A 13,461-nucleotide genomic window follows, 5' to 3' on the forward strand; every position below is an offset into this window, starting at 1 on the left:
TACCCAAAGGAATATAAGTCATTCCACCAAAAAGACACATGCACTGATACATTCATTCCTGCACTATTCACAATAGCAAAGACTTAGAATCAAATTAGGTCCCCACCTACAGTCGACTGGATAAAAGAAAACTGTAGTACATATACACCATGGAATACTATACAGCCATAAATTACAATGAAGTCATGTCTTTTGTAGTAACATGGATACACTTGGAGGCCATTATCCTAAGTGAACTAACGCAGGAACAGAAAATCAAATACTGCATGTTCTCACTTACGAGTGGGAGCTCAACGTTGAGTACGTATGGACATAAAGACAGGAACAACAGACACCTGGCTATACTTGAGGGTGGAGGGTGGGACGAGTGTGAAGGTGGAAAAACTACTATTGGGTACTATGCTCACGATCTGGGTGACAAAATTACTTGTACACCAAACCCCAGCATCACACAATTTACTCATGTAACAAACCTGCTCACGTACCCTCCTAAATCTAAAATAAAAGTTGAAAAAAATGATTTTATTATATGTCATCTTACTTAAAGTCACAGTTTCCAGAGCCTATGAATGATGTTAAGTGAGGACTTACTGTACATAGATATTTACTTCCTTTTTTTCCCTGAATCAGGTACCAGCCCCAATTTAAAAAAAAGAAAAATCTTTTAAGTAGTAGTATTCACAATGGCCAAAAAGTAGAAGCAACCCTATTCATCGGCAGGTGAATGGATAAACAAAATGTGGTATACACATACACGAGAATATTATTCAGTCTTAAACGGGAAAAAAATTCTGACACACACTGCAACACAGATGAACCTTGAGGACATTATGCTAAGTTAAGCCAGTCACAAAAAGACAATCCTGTGCAATTCCATTTAAATGAGGTATCTACAGTAGTCAAAGTCAGAGAGACAGAAAATAGAATGGTGGCTGCCGACGAAACAGGAGAGTTCTCTGTTTCCCTTTGCAGGACATGCAGCAGGGGTGTGGCTTAGCTGTTCAGTCGCTGCGGCTGCTCAAACCCCTAAAGGGAGAGGAAGCACGTAGATGGACAGGTGCAGGAGCCCATGTGGGCATGTGTTACAGTGTGCCCTTTTAGCCCTGCCGTCTGTGGACAGCCTGAGTGTTAACCAGATCAATGGACTCTACCTTTTTGCAAGGGCAGAGGGCCAGTGTGACAGCTTTCTGTATCTCAAGCTCTTGCCCAGCGTCCCTGGAAGAATCAGGTCACACACAGGCTTAAGGGATGAATGCGGGGTTTTATTGAGCCGTGGAGGTGCTCTGAGAGGGATGGATGGGCAGCTACAGAGGGGATGAAGTTGGAAGATGATCTTTCCCTGGAGTCTGGCCATCCAGCAGCTGCACTCCCCTCTGACCACGCTTAGCCAAACTCCTCTCAGTGTTCATATGTTCCTCCTCTTCTCTCTTTCTCTGCTGCGTTGTTCTGCCATTCATCTGCTTGTCTCCTTATTTCCTTGTCTCCTCACCTGCTCATCTGCTTCTGAAGCCTGGGGTTCGGGGTTTATATGGATATAGGATGGGGGGCATGGCAGGCCAAAAGACAACTTTTGGGGCGCAAAAACAGAAATGCCTGTTCCCACTTAGGGTCACAGGTCTCCACGATTGAGGGTGGGGCCTTTGCCAAGGAACCGCCCTCTTCTCCTTAGTACTTCCCTGTGTCCTGTCCATATCACCAGGGGCTGAAGGGGAGGAGGAAACGGGGAGTTGTTCAATGGGTGTAGAGATTCAGTTTTGCAAGAAGAAAAGAGTTCTGGGGATTAGCTGTACAACAATATGAATATACTTAACAGTACTGTACTGTACACTTAAAAATAGTTAAGATGCTAGGTTTGGTTTTGTTTACCACAATGAAAATTTTTAATATTTTTATCTTATTTATAGGGGACTACTTCATTCTTCTGTTCCTTAACAAAGTCAAGGACTGAATGTAGGCTACCAGCCCACAATAAAGGATCACAACTTCTTAAACTTTAATATTTCTTTATTATACAAATATTTATGTTGGAGAAAAACTGGAAAACAAAGACAAGCCAAAAATAAATATAGGCTGAACACAGTGGCTCACGCCTGTAATCCCAGCACTTTAGGAAGCCGAGGTGGACGGATTGCCTGAGATCAGGAGTTCAAGACCAGCGTGGCCAACATGGTGAAACCACCGCCTCCCAGATTCAAGTGATTCTCCTGCCTCGGTCTCCAGAGTAGCTGGGACTACAGGCACACGCCACCCTGCCCAGCTAATTTTTGTATTTTCAGTAGAGATGGGGTTTCACCATGGTTGGCCAGGATGATCTCGATCTCTTGACCTTGTGATCCACCCGCCTCGGCCTCCCAAAGGCTGGGATTATAGACGTGAGCTACTGCGCCCAGCCAAATGCTTGGCTTTTTTAAAAGGCTCAACTGGGCCGGGCGCGGTGGCTCATGCCTGTAATCCCAGTTCTTTGGGAGGCTGAGGCAGGCAGATCACGAGGTCAGGAGATCAAGACCATCCTGGCTAACATGGTGAAACCCCATCTCTACTAAAAATACAAAAATTAGCCAGGCGTGGTGGCAGGCGCCTGTAGTCCCAGCTACTTGAGATGCTGAGGCAGGAGAATCACTTGAACCTGGCAGGCAGAGGTTGCAGTGAGCCGAGATAGCCCCATTGCACTCCAGCCTGGGCAACAGAGCAAGACTCTGTCTCAAAAAAAAGAAAAAAGAAATAGCATTTTTAAAACAACCATCATCCTTTCACCCAGAAATAACCCTGGGTAACATTCTGTTGGGTCCATCCAGATTTATTTATTTTTGCAAGCCTAAAATTTGTTTGTTGCATGTTTTCAGTAGCAATGTTAAAGATATCCAACACTTAACAAGTGATATCAAGAATTGCAGGACTGGCCGGGTGCGGTGGCTCATGCCTGTAATCCCGCACTTTGGGAGGCCAAGGCAGGCAGATCACTTGAGCTCAGGAGTTCGAGACCAGCCTGGCCAACATGGTGAAACCCTATCTCTACTAAAAATACAAAATTAGCTGGGCATTGTAGTGGGCACCTGTAATCCCAGCTACTCGGGAGGCTGAGGTGGGAGAATCACTTGAACCCAGGAGGCAGAGGTTGCAGTGAACAAAGATGGCACCACTGCACTCCAGCCTGGGCAACAGAAAAAAGAATTGCAGGGCTGTAGAGTTTTAGCCCTAGAAAGGAGCTTACAGACTGACCAACAGAATTACCTCATTTTACAAAGAAATACGAAACAAAAGCTCAAACAGCATATGTTTTTAGGTAATAAGAAAACCAGGCCTTGAGTGTTAAACAAATCAGAAGAGAGAATGCTGAAGGTCAAATCAAACAGAATGATGTTGGGATTACTTGTGTCCCAGTATGGTCTATGGTTAAGATGGCAGCTGTTAGCCAAGATGCCTGGATGTGAATCAAGGCTCTGCTGTGCACTTATTGGCTACTTGACCTCAATCTAGTTGCCCAACTTTTTAAGCTTCATCTGTATTATTGCCTATTGATATATTAAATCAGAATTAAATTTTATAGATTTATAGATTAAATCATAATTAAAATTAAATCAGTCAGAATTAAAGGAAATAATTCAAGTAAACCACAGAGGAAGCACTTATCATTGATTACAATTACCACTGTTACCAGTGGAAGAGATCCAAGTTACCCCGAGTTACTGGCAGCATATCTGTATGGGTCCAAAATTCAACTGAGGGACATAAAGCAGAAAAGAGACCAAGACAAGTTTCAGAGAAGGAGTGGAAGTTTATTTAAAAGGTTTTAGAACAGGAAAGAGAGGAAAATCAGCTTGAAAGAGACCCAAGCAGGCACTGAAGGTACAAGAGAGAAATGAGAGCAAAAGAAGACAGCAAAAGGGGCCTTTGACCTTGATCCTGGGACTTTATAGGCTCACCTCTTTCCCAGGATTCTTCCCTTAGGGTGGGCTTTCCGCATGCCCGTGCTTTCCTTACCCTTTGGAATTGAGCACACACAGTGAGTTTAGGGAGTTGTACACATGCCCATCTGAGGCTTTCTTCCTTTTCCAGTGGAGGGTGCCCCCAGAAGATCATATTGCACCATTTTCGTCTCTTAACACGCATGCCCAGGAAGTTGCTTCTCCCTGGGGCCTGCATTCAATTAGCATTTTGATGTTAACAGGTGTGAACCATCAGGAAATGGCCTCTCCTTGGTGCTGCCAGTTTTAGAGAAGCAATGCAATAATTGCCAAACCATCACCCGACATTTCTAGTGGGTGGAGGGAGAGCTCTCTCCTGCCCCACTCATGCCTAACTACCTATAACACTGTTACTAATACATCATCTTCATAACAAAGGATAATAAAGAGTGAAACCAGTTCACAACATTTTCTGTGCTTGCCCTGGACTTTGACTGCTCATCCAAGGTTCTCTGAATGTTTGGAAGTAGTTTAGCCTGGTGGTGAAATTCCTAAATTTTCACCTTTCTCTACTTCATTTCTATCAGTGGATCATTCTTTCACTAACAGAACAGTTAAACTGCACAGCACAGGTAAACATAGGACTTAGAGAATCCCTGGGCCAGGCCATACCTGGTGGAGAGGATTCCAGTCCTGCCAGCATAGGCATAAGAGTTGTCTGAAGCAGACGCCATATAGGGCATGTTGAAGGGCTCCCACTGACCGCACTCACAGGGGGCCTCTGGATCCACGCCATCTCTAAGCCTGGAAAGAAACACAGCCAGTGAAGATGCTTTATTTCACTCTGCACACCAGACCACCCTGATCAGGTTTTGAAAGGAGGATTTTTAATGACATGCTGTATGGAAAACCACTGGTTATAGAGTGTTATCCAAATACCAGTACTATTCTCATTCCATCAATGTCGGGGTACCATTAATTTACTCTGAAAGGGATATATTTCCGGGAGTGGTGAGGAGGCCAGCCAAGGCTTCATTTCCTAATTCCCGATACCTCTCCTCCCAGTCCCGGTCTAGTTTCCACCATTTGTTAAAAGGTTACTGGCTGACAGGATTTTTCTAATTTCTAATTTTCAGAAAAGCAACATTTCCTTACAACATGTGATCTCTAGAGAGCAAATGCTCCAACTGTGCTCCTTACAGCTTATCTTTGGAACTACCAACATAAGAACATGATTTTCCCTAGAGGTTTTAATGCTGACTCCAGAGACTCCATCTAGCTCGTCTTTGAAATCACAGCGTGAAGCATAGGGCCACAGTCAATGTTCATTCGGCCAAGACTACAAGCTTGGCACTGAGCTTGTCTGTGATTTCAAAATTAACACACAAACTATCAAACATATAACTCAAAATTAATATAACCCACTATTTGGGCCTCCAGGTATGACTACAGATCCGATGCAAATCACTTGTGAATATTTGTGATGCATTAAAAATCATTTTTAAAAGGATGTTCAAGAATAGGACATTAGGGGAAAGTTGGGGAAATGTGAATAAGGTCTGCAATTTAGTTACGAGCATTGTTCGAATGTTAATTTCCTGGTTTCATTTCCTGGTTAATTTCCTGTCAATGTTAATTTCCTGATTATGTAAGATGTTAACAGAGGTAGCAGGGTGAAGGGTATAAAGGAACTCTATTTAATTTTTGCAACTTTTCTTTAAGTCTAAAATTATTTCAAAATAAAAGTTCCAAAAATTCTTTTAAAAAGGATGCTCAGCTTTCAGGTGGCCCAGTGACCTAGGGCGGTGGGCTACATCAGTCAGACACAGAGATGTGGAGCCCTGCCCTTGTAGCTCCTCTGCCACGCAGGATCTGCAGGCTTCCTCTTCTGCACTGTGTTCATTGGATGTTTGCCTCCCAGACTGAGGGGGAGCTCAAAGGGACCCAAATTCTCAAAGAAAAGTTTTCTGGAGCTACGGCCATCCAAGTCACTGACATTTCAGGAGGCTGTAGGTAATGCATAAAATCCAAACCAGAAGAATTTAAAGAAACGAGAACTGTCCCTCAGCACCAGATGATTAATCAGGCACTAAAAAAGGAAAATCAAAGGGATGCACAGATTGCGGGTATTTACCTCTGTCCCTAGACACTGACCTCCATGCCCCGGGGCTGTGTAGATGCAGCTGCCTAAAACTTCAGATGAACTTGACTGGAACCACTCTTTCCTAGGATTCACAGGAAAAAAAAAAAAAAAGTATCTGCTTTGTTCGTAGACATTTCCATATTATAATTAAAGAAGAATGTGTTATCTATTTAGATGTTAATTAAAGGCAACAGACAACTGGTGGAGGAGAGTGGTGGGAAAAGATGTTCAACTCAAAAAACAGATGGAGATCTGAGCATAGGTGTCTGAAAAACTAAGGAAATATAAAACTGGGACAAATCTCACTAGTGCTTGAAATTAAGGAAAGGTACCATCCATGAGCCAAAAAATTATTCTAGAGATAATGATATTGGTAGCCAAAATGAAGAAAGGGGGCAAAAGCCAATGTCCAACTCACTTCTCATAGAAAATTAGTGTGTTTGGTGGGAAGGACGTAGAGGAGAACCTGAATCCCCTCAACATCCACTCTCCCTTGGAGGAACTTTAGAGCAGTGGATCTAAGAGCCTAAGAAGGTAGGAGGACTGGGGGCTCAGGGCATAAGCTTCAAACCAGAGTAGCAGCAGTGGAAGCAGGAGGCACATCTTCCTAGTGCGGCAAGGCTCAGCCCTGAGACAGCAACAGCAACGCCCAGAAGAGGCTGGGCAAGAGACAGGGCATTTCCTTCCCTGAAAAAGCGGGCAGGAGCATGAGGAAAAAGCCTGGTGGCAGCAAGTCTGACTCCTAGCACAGTCATTTCCTCAAACAAAGATGGCTGTGCCAAACGTCCCACCAGGCCTGACCAAGGCTTCACGGCCTACACATTTCTCTCAGGCTGTGCCATCGCTGAGCAGCGAACCAGCCTCCAGCTCCAGTTAGAAGGGAGATCCTAAAAGCATCCAGAAGTAAGAATACCCAAGAAATATCCTTACAACACCCATCTTGGATAGAATCTCATAGATCAAGTTTGAATAAAAAGAAACAATAGCCGGGCCAGTGGCTCACGCCTGTAATCCCAGCACTCTGGGAGGCTGAGGAGGGTGGATCACCTGAGGTCGGGAGTTCAAGACCAGTTTGACCAACACGGAGAAATCCTATCTCTACTAAAAATACAAAAACTTGGCCAGGCGTGATGGCGCATGTAATCCCAGCTACTCCAGAGGCTGAGGTAGCAGAATCGCTTGAACCCAGGAGGCAGAGGTTGCAGTTAGCCGAGATCGTGCCATTGCACTCCAGCCCAGGCAACAAGGATGAAACTCCATCTCAAAAAAGAAACAATAGTAACTATATAGTGGGACCTATTTTTTTTTTATGTAAAACATAGAATTCCAGAAGCAATAAATTAGCATAACATTACATAATACAAATTTGTGTTTCCTCCTTTTCTTTCCATCTTTTTTTTTGTTTTGTTTTAAGACAGGGGCTCACTACATTGTCTAGTCTGGTCTTGAACTCTTGAACTCTAGCAACCCTCCCTCCTCAGCCTCTCAAAGTGGCGGGATTACAGGTACAAGCTACCACGCCCTGCCCAACCTGTTTCCTTCTTTTCTTTTTTCTCTCTCAAGCAGTAACAGGCTCTGTGCTTCCTTCCTTGTGGAGGTTTATGGCAGAGCAGAAAGCAGAAGTTGCTGCAATGCTTCCCTTCCTGATTGTTGGCTCCAAAATCTAAAGCAGTTGGAGATTTGCCAAATGTCCCGAGGGAGAAAAGATTCTCTGAGGGAATACGAAGGAACAGTGAGTATATTCCCTAAAACCAAGACAAGATTCCCAGAAGCCTGCAAGTAGATAAGACCACAGCCCTCTCACTGGTCCAGGAGGAATCGCTGAGAGGTTCCCAGTTAAGCCAAAATGCTGCACACGCCATGCCTGGCACAGACACAGCAGACCTAGGACCGGAAGGTGCAGTGCAAGACGGCTCAGTAGTAATCAGAATAGACTGAGAACCAATGCCTGGGGCTTCCACTCCAATGTCCTAAAGCTGTGTGAGACCTCCTTTTTACCAACCTAGAATGAGAAAATCCACTAAAAAATTAAGTGAATTCCCACCAATCTAACAAGATGGGGTCCAGAGTCAAAATTCAGGCAAGGAACAGAGAGTTTTAAGTGTGATGTTTCATGCATACTTGAGTGTTTCACTATACATCTGTTTTGCACATTCACTAAGTTTTTTTTTTTAAGTGAATTCAATAAAATAATAGTACCTAAACAACTTGCCTACTTTCCTCTCTGTCACTTTCTTCAAATTTGTGAAAGATGAAGCCTCTTGAGTTCAAATGTACATCCCAGGTCCAATCAGCCAAAGCCAGTGCCGGAGAGAGATGCCTCTGGTGTGCTGGGCTTGCCCCTTCAGGGTCCTCTTAAGGGCTGTGAGCAGGGCAGGCCCGGATGGACATGTCTGGGACAAGGTGTTAAGGCAGCCGCCTGAGTCGGAAAAGCGTCTGGCTAAGATCCAGACAGCCTAAAATGAGAGCAGGAAGAATGTTGTAATACCAGATATGTGATGACAGAAGCTTACAGAAAACTGGAAGAGATGCAAAGTAGAACCAACACGGCAAAAAATTAAATCAATAATGTTTGGACAAATTTGAGATGCTTTCCCAGAAAGCTAAAGAAAGAGAACAGAGATAAAATTATGAGAAAGAAAATAGATACCGAAAACAGAGACTGGCGATCTAACATGTGAATAATGTATGTGCCTAAAGAAAAGACCAAAACAAATAGAAAAGAAAGAACAATCATACAAAGAAAGAGAAAAAAACCTGCCTGGACTAAAAAAGAAAGAATGACATCCTTAGATGAAAAAGCCTCATTAGGAGCCAGGTGGAATTAAATGGCAAAAGACCAGCTTCCAGACATACCGAGATGCAAATAATGAACTCTAAGGTAAGAAATTAATCCTGGAAGAATCAAAGCAGCAAAAACAAAATTACCTACAAAGAAGGAGTCAGGCTAACCTCTGCCCACAACACAGAAGCTAGAATTTTAAGAGGGAAAGATATAATTCAACAGTTCCCCACCAGTTAAGTTGTGTTTCCCGTGAAAAGCAACTTGTGCATGCTCAGACGTGCAAGGCCTCGGGGTTCACCACCACACAACCTTCCAGGGAAACTCCTCAGACAGGCTTCGCTCCAGCCTCGCTCCAGCCACATCCAATGGAAACCAGAGCATTGGATGTTATGGAATAAAAAGACCACAGTGAGCACTACAATCCTGTAAATGTAACCATATGTTCAAATTATTATAGATATTGCTATTTAAAAAGTCACTCTTTTTTTTTCTGAGACAGGGTCTCGCTCTGTCACCCAGGGCTGTCTGTAGTGCAGTGGCACAATCATGGCTCACTGCAGCCTTGACCTCCTGGGCTCAAGTCATTCTCCCACCTCAGTCTCCCAAATAGCTGGGACTAGAGTTGTGTGGCACCACACCTGGCTAATTTTGTATTTTTTGTAGATACAGGGTTTCACCATGTTGCCCAGGCTGGTCTCAAATTCCTGAGCTCAAATGATCCACCCACCTCGGCCTCCCAAAGTGCCGGGATTGCAGGCATGAGCCACTGCACCCAGCCAAAAGTCACAAGAGAAGATACACAGCATAAAAGAAATAGACAGACACACAGATTACATTCTGAATAATCTAGGGCTAGGTGAACATGTTTTAGAGTAATTCCATTAAGACACAATAATAGTGAATTTGTGGAAAATTTACAATGATTAAGGGGGTAGGGACAGAGGATCTATACTTTAGAAGGTGCCTATTGTCTGAAAAGATAGAGCCAATAGAGGCACTCCATGTGTTCTACTGTGTGGAATGGCCCTTTCCTTAGACAGCTTGGGCTGGCATCACAAAATGCCATAAACTGGGTGGCTCAAACAACACATTTATTTCTCATAGTCCTGGGGGCTGGAAAGCCTATGATCAAGGTACCAGCAGATTCCATTGTTGGTGAGAGCTCTCTTTCCAGCTTGCAGATATCCCCCTTCTCAGTGTGTGCTCACCTGGCCTTTCCTCGGTTTGGAAAGAAACAGAACTCTGTCTTTCTCTTTTTATTTATTTATTTATTTATTTATGAATGAAACGGAGTCTTGCTCTGTCACCCATGCTGGAGTGCAGTGGCGCCATCTCGGCTCACTGTAACCTCTGCCTCCGGGGTTCAAGCACTTCTCCCTGCCTCAGACTCCTGAATAGCTGGGACTACAGGCGCCCGGCACCACGCCCAGCTAATTTTTGTATTTTAATAGAGACAGGGTTTCACCATGTTGGCCAGGCTGCTCTCGAACTCCTGACCTCAGGTGATCTGCCCTCCTCAGCCTCCCAAAATGCTGGGATTACAAGTGTGAGCCACCGCACCCGGCCTGTCTTCCTCTTTTTATAAGGACATTAATTGCATCATGAAGCTCCCACCCTCATGACCTAATCTAAACCTAATCACCTCCCAGAGGCCCCACCTCCAAATACCAACACATTGGAGGTTAGGGCTTCAACACCAAAACGTTGCGGGGACACCTTCAGCCCATAGCAGCCCTCCTCCTTCCCATCAGAGGGCAGCCTGCAGTGCTGCATCAGTGGGACCTGCTGCTCACACCACTGTCTTCTGCAGTCCCCCACGACACGGACCAGCACAGCTTCGATGGAGCCTACACAGGACAACTTCCTGGCAGCTCAGGTCCAGACACCAGATAGCTCTAGCTCCTGTGCCCCCTCCCTCCTGGCCTCACACAGCCCTGAGCCCAGTCTGTCAACTTTGAGTCAAATGTCAGGTAGCATTTCAGGCCCAGGGAAGGTGACCCTGAGAAGATGAAGGCTGACCCCCCAGATCCCTCCTGGGAGGAAGGGATGGGGAACAGGCTGGGGAGGGGTGGGAAGGCTGGTGGGTCATTCCTAGGTATGCTCTATTTCCCTGCCGGAAGAGAAAATCCCACTTAGCCAGCTGCACACCTGGCACACTCACCTGTGAGCAGCCTCAATTGCCTCCAAGCTTACAGCTGGGGGAGCTAATGGAGGAAAAGAAGAAGGAAGTTAGGCTGACTGGGTTCCCCCATGAATGGGTTTCTCAAAGTGGGAGGGGAGGTGAAGAAGAGGGGAGGGCAGATCAAGGGGCTGAGGACAGCGGGTGATGCACATGGCCTACAAGCGTGTGCCCATTTCTGCATACAGTATGCACCAAATACGTTTACATTCTATCCATTTTGTACACTGACTGGATGAGTTTGGTTTACATTATAATCTGGGGTTATCCATGGCCATATAGTTATCTCACCATATTACTTATTGAATTGTGTTTAGATTTCAGGGGGCAAAACTGTCAAAAATTATTTCATTTTTAATCTATTATTATAGAAGAGATCAGCTGTATGTTTTTATATAAATGTTGATTACAATTCACCTTTAAGGATGGTCTCAGAAGCTTTCTGTGAATCATTTACCTCACTGAACACACAAGCTATTCATTATTCCTCTTCATAAAAACTACTATTAAAATAGCATAATGCCAGCCTCGGCAACATGGCAAAATGCTGTCTCTATAAAAAGAAAAAAAATACAAGATTTAGCCAGGCATGGTGGTGCGCGCCTGTGGTCCCAGCTGCTCAGCAGGCTGAGGTGGGACAATCATGTAAGCCTGGGAGCTCAAGGATGCAGTGAACCGTGATTGCACCACTGCAATCCAGCCTGGGGGACAGAGTAAGACTCTGTCTTAAAAATAATAATAATAATATAATGTGTCTAAACACTATTTCACAAATGTTAGAGACAGTAAACTAAACAAAAGATCTATTGTGTGCTACAAGATAGGAACCAACAGGATTTTTAGTGCTAGAAAAATTCTTATCTTCTCCTTGGGTGTCAGATGTTGGAGAACAGTTACTTTAATCAAAGCAAATGCATTTGTCTTAGACACTTTTTTTGAACCTTCAAAATGTAGCTAACAAGTACTTTACTGATAAGTTGGCTTCTGTTTTTAAAGGGGAAAATTGTATTTTGTTTTTCCGATTTTCTTTCTTCTTAAAGAATTTATGTGATTTTCTTCCACACCCCAGTTGACATAATTTGAAAATAACACACCTCCAGGGTACAGGTAATTTCCATGCTCTGTAATCCATTCCAGAGCATTAAACTAGGGAACAATTTCCTTTGTTTAATAAAATTCACATATCCCTGAATAGAAAAAGAAAACAAAAAATAAGAAATCAAGCCTGTTACAAACATAGAATAAGTTTTATAATCAAGACAGGAATAACCCAATATTACAGCTATTATTTAATATTGCTTTGAATATTTTAACAAATAAGGGTGGGGAGAAGGCAATAAAAAGAAATAAGTAAAACTATCAGAAAGGGGTAAGAATTATTGAATGACAATCCACATACAAACTTCAGTAAATCAACTGCCAAACTATCAGAACTAATCAAAACATTCGCTAAGGAGCTGGTTATACAACAACTTACCCAAATCGCTAACTTTGCTATATATGAATAATAAATCAAATATGATTAATATTATGAAAAATATACATCCCACCACTTTAATAGCAACATGATCTGTTTATATATAAAGAATAACCATTGGCCGGGCGCGGTGGCTCACGCCTGTAATCCCAGCACTTTGGGAGGCCGAGGCGGGCGGATCACGAGGTCAGGAGATCGAGACCATGCTGGCTAACACAGTGAAACCCCGTCTCTACTAAAAAATACAAAAATCTAGCCGGGCGAGGTGGCGGCACCTGTAGTCCCAGCTACTCGGGAGGCTGAGGCAGGAGAATGGCGTGGACCCGGGAGGCGGAGCTTGCAGTGAGCTGAGATCCGGCCACCACACTCCAGCCTGGGCGACAGAGCCAGACTCCGTCTCAAAAAAAAAAAAAAAAAAAAAAAAAAAAAAGAATAACCATTAACGAGAAATGTGGAGGGTATAGATTGAAAGAAAACTACAAAACTGTGCTACAAGACATAAAGATTTGAACCATTCCGTTTCCAGGGAAGTGCAAGGGTTGTACAACTGAAGTTCTCCAGGCCCACTGAGACCCCATTCAAGGCCAAAAGCAGCGACGATGTAATGCCAAACGTAGAGAGCTGGGCGTTCTGCAGGATCCTAGTGATCAACCACTGGACGATGGGAGGACACTATGCTGAAAAGCTCACCAGGTCCATTTGTTGTCATGTTTTCATGGTAATGAGACTTCACACAAAAGAATATAAATGAGTGGAGCTGTTCTATCTTCATAGATTGCAGGTTGCCTGGGGTAGGAGTATGTGCCTCTGTGTTATACTGTAACTGAAGATTAAGCTTGCAGCTATAAAGATGAACCCCATTTTCTCAATAGTAGAACAAAATGAAAATTACTTTCTTGCTTACCTAAAAGTCTAATCATTGCCTCTTTGTGCACATTAAAAACGTTTTTTAAAAAGTCTAATCAGCCTTGG

The 13,461-nt window shown here is 43.8% G+C and overlaps 1 long non-coding RNA gene and 1 pseudogene across 1 annotated transcript; one reads left to right on the forward strand and one right to left on the reverse strand.

Annotated features, from left to right (window-relative positions):
• Positions 1-225: 225 nt before the first annotated feature.
• Positions 226-12,841, reverse strand: LOC140712958 (uncharacterized). The gene is made up of 3 exons (XR_012094824.1): positions 12,107-12,841; positions 6,060-11,037; positions 226-4,709 (listed from the first exon to the last, which is right to left on the reverse strand). It is a non-coding gene; the product is annotated as an uncharacterized lncRNA (long non-coding RNA).
• On the forward strand, positions 4,959-6,049 carry LOC140713017 (bolA-like protein 3 pseudogene; annotated as a pseudogene).
• Positions 12,842-13,461: the final 620 nt, after the last annotated feature.

This window comes from Chlorocebus sabaeus, chromosome 12, assembly GCF_047675955.1.
Source record: "Chlorocebus sabaeus isolate Y175 chromosome 12, mChlSab1.0.hap1, whole genome shotgun sequence".
In the NCBI taxonomy this organism is placed as follows: Eukaryota; Metazoa; Chordata; class Mammalia; order Primates; family Cercopithecidae; genus Chlorocebus; species Chlorocebus sabaeus.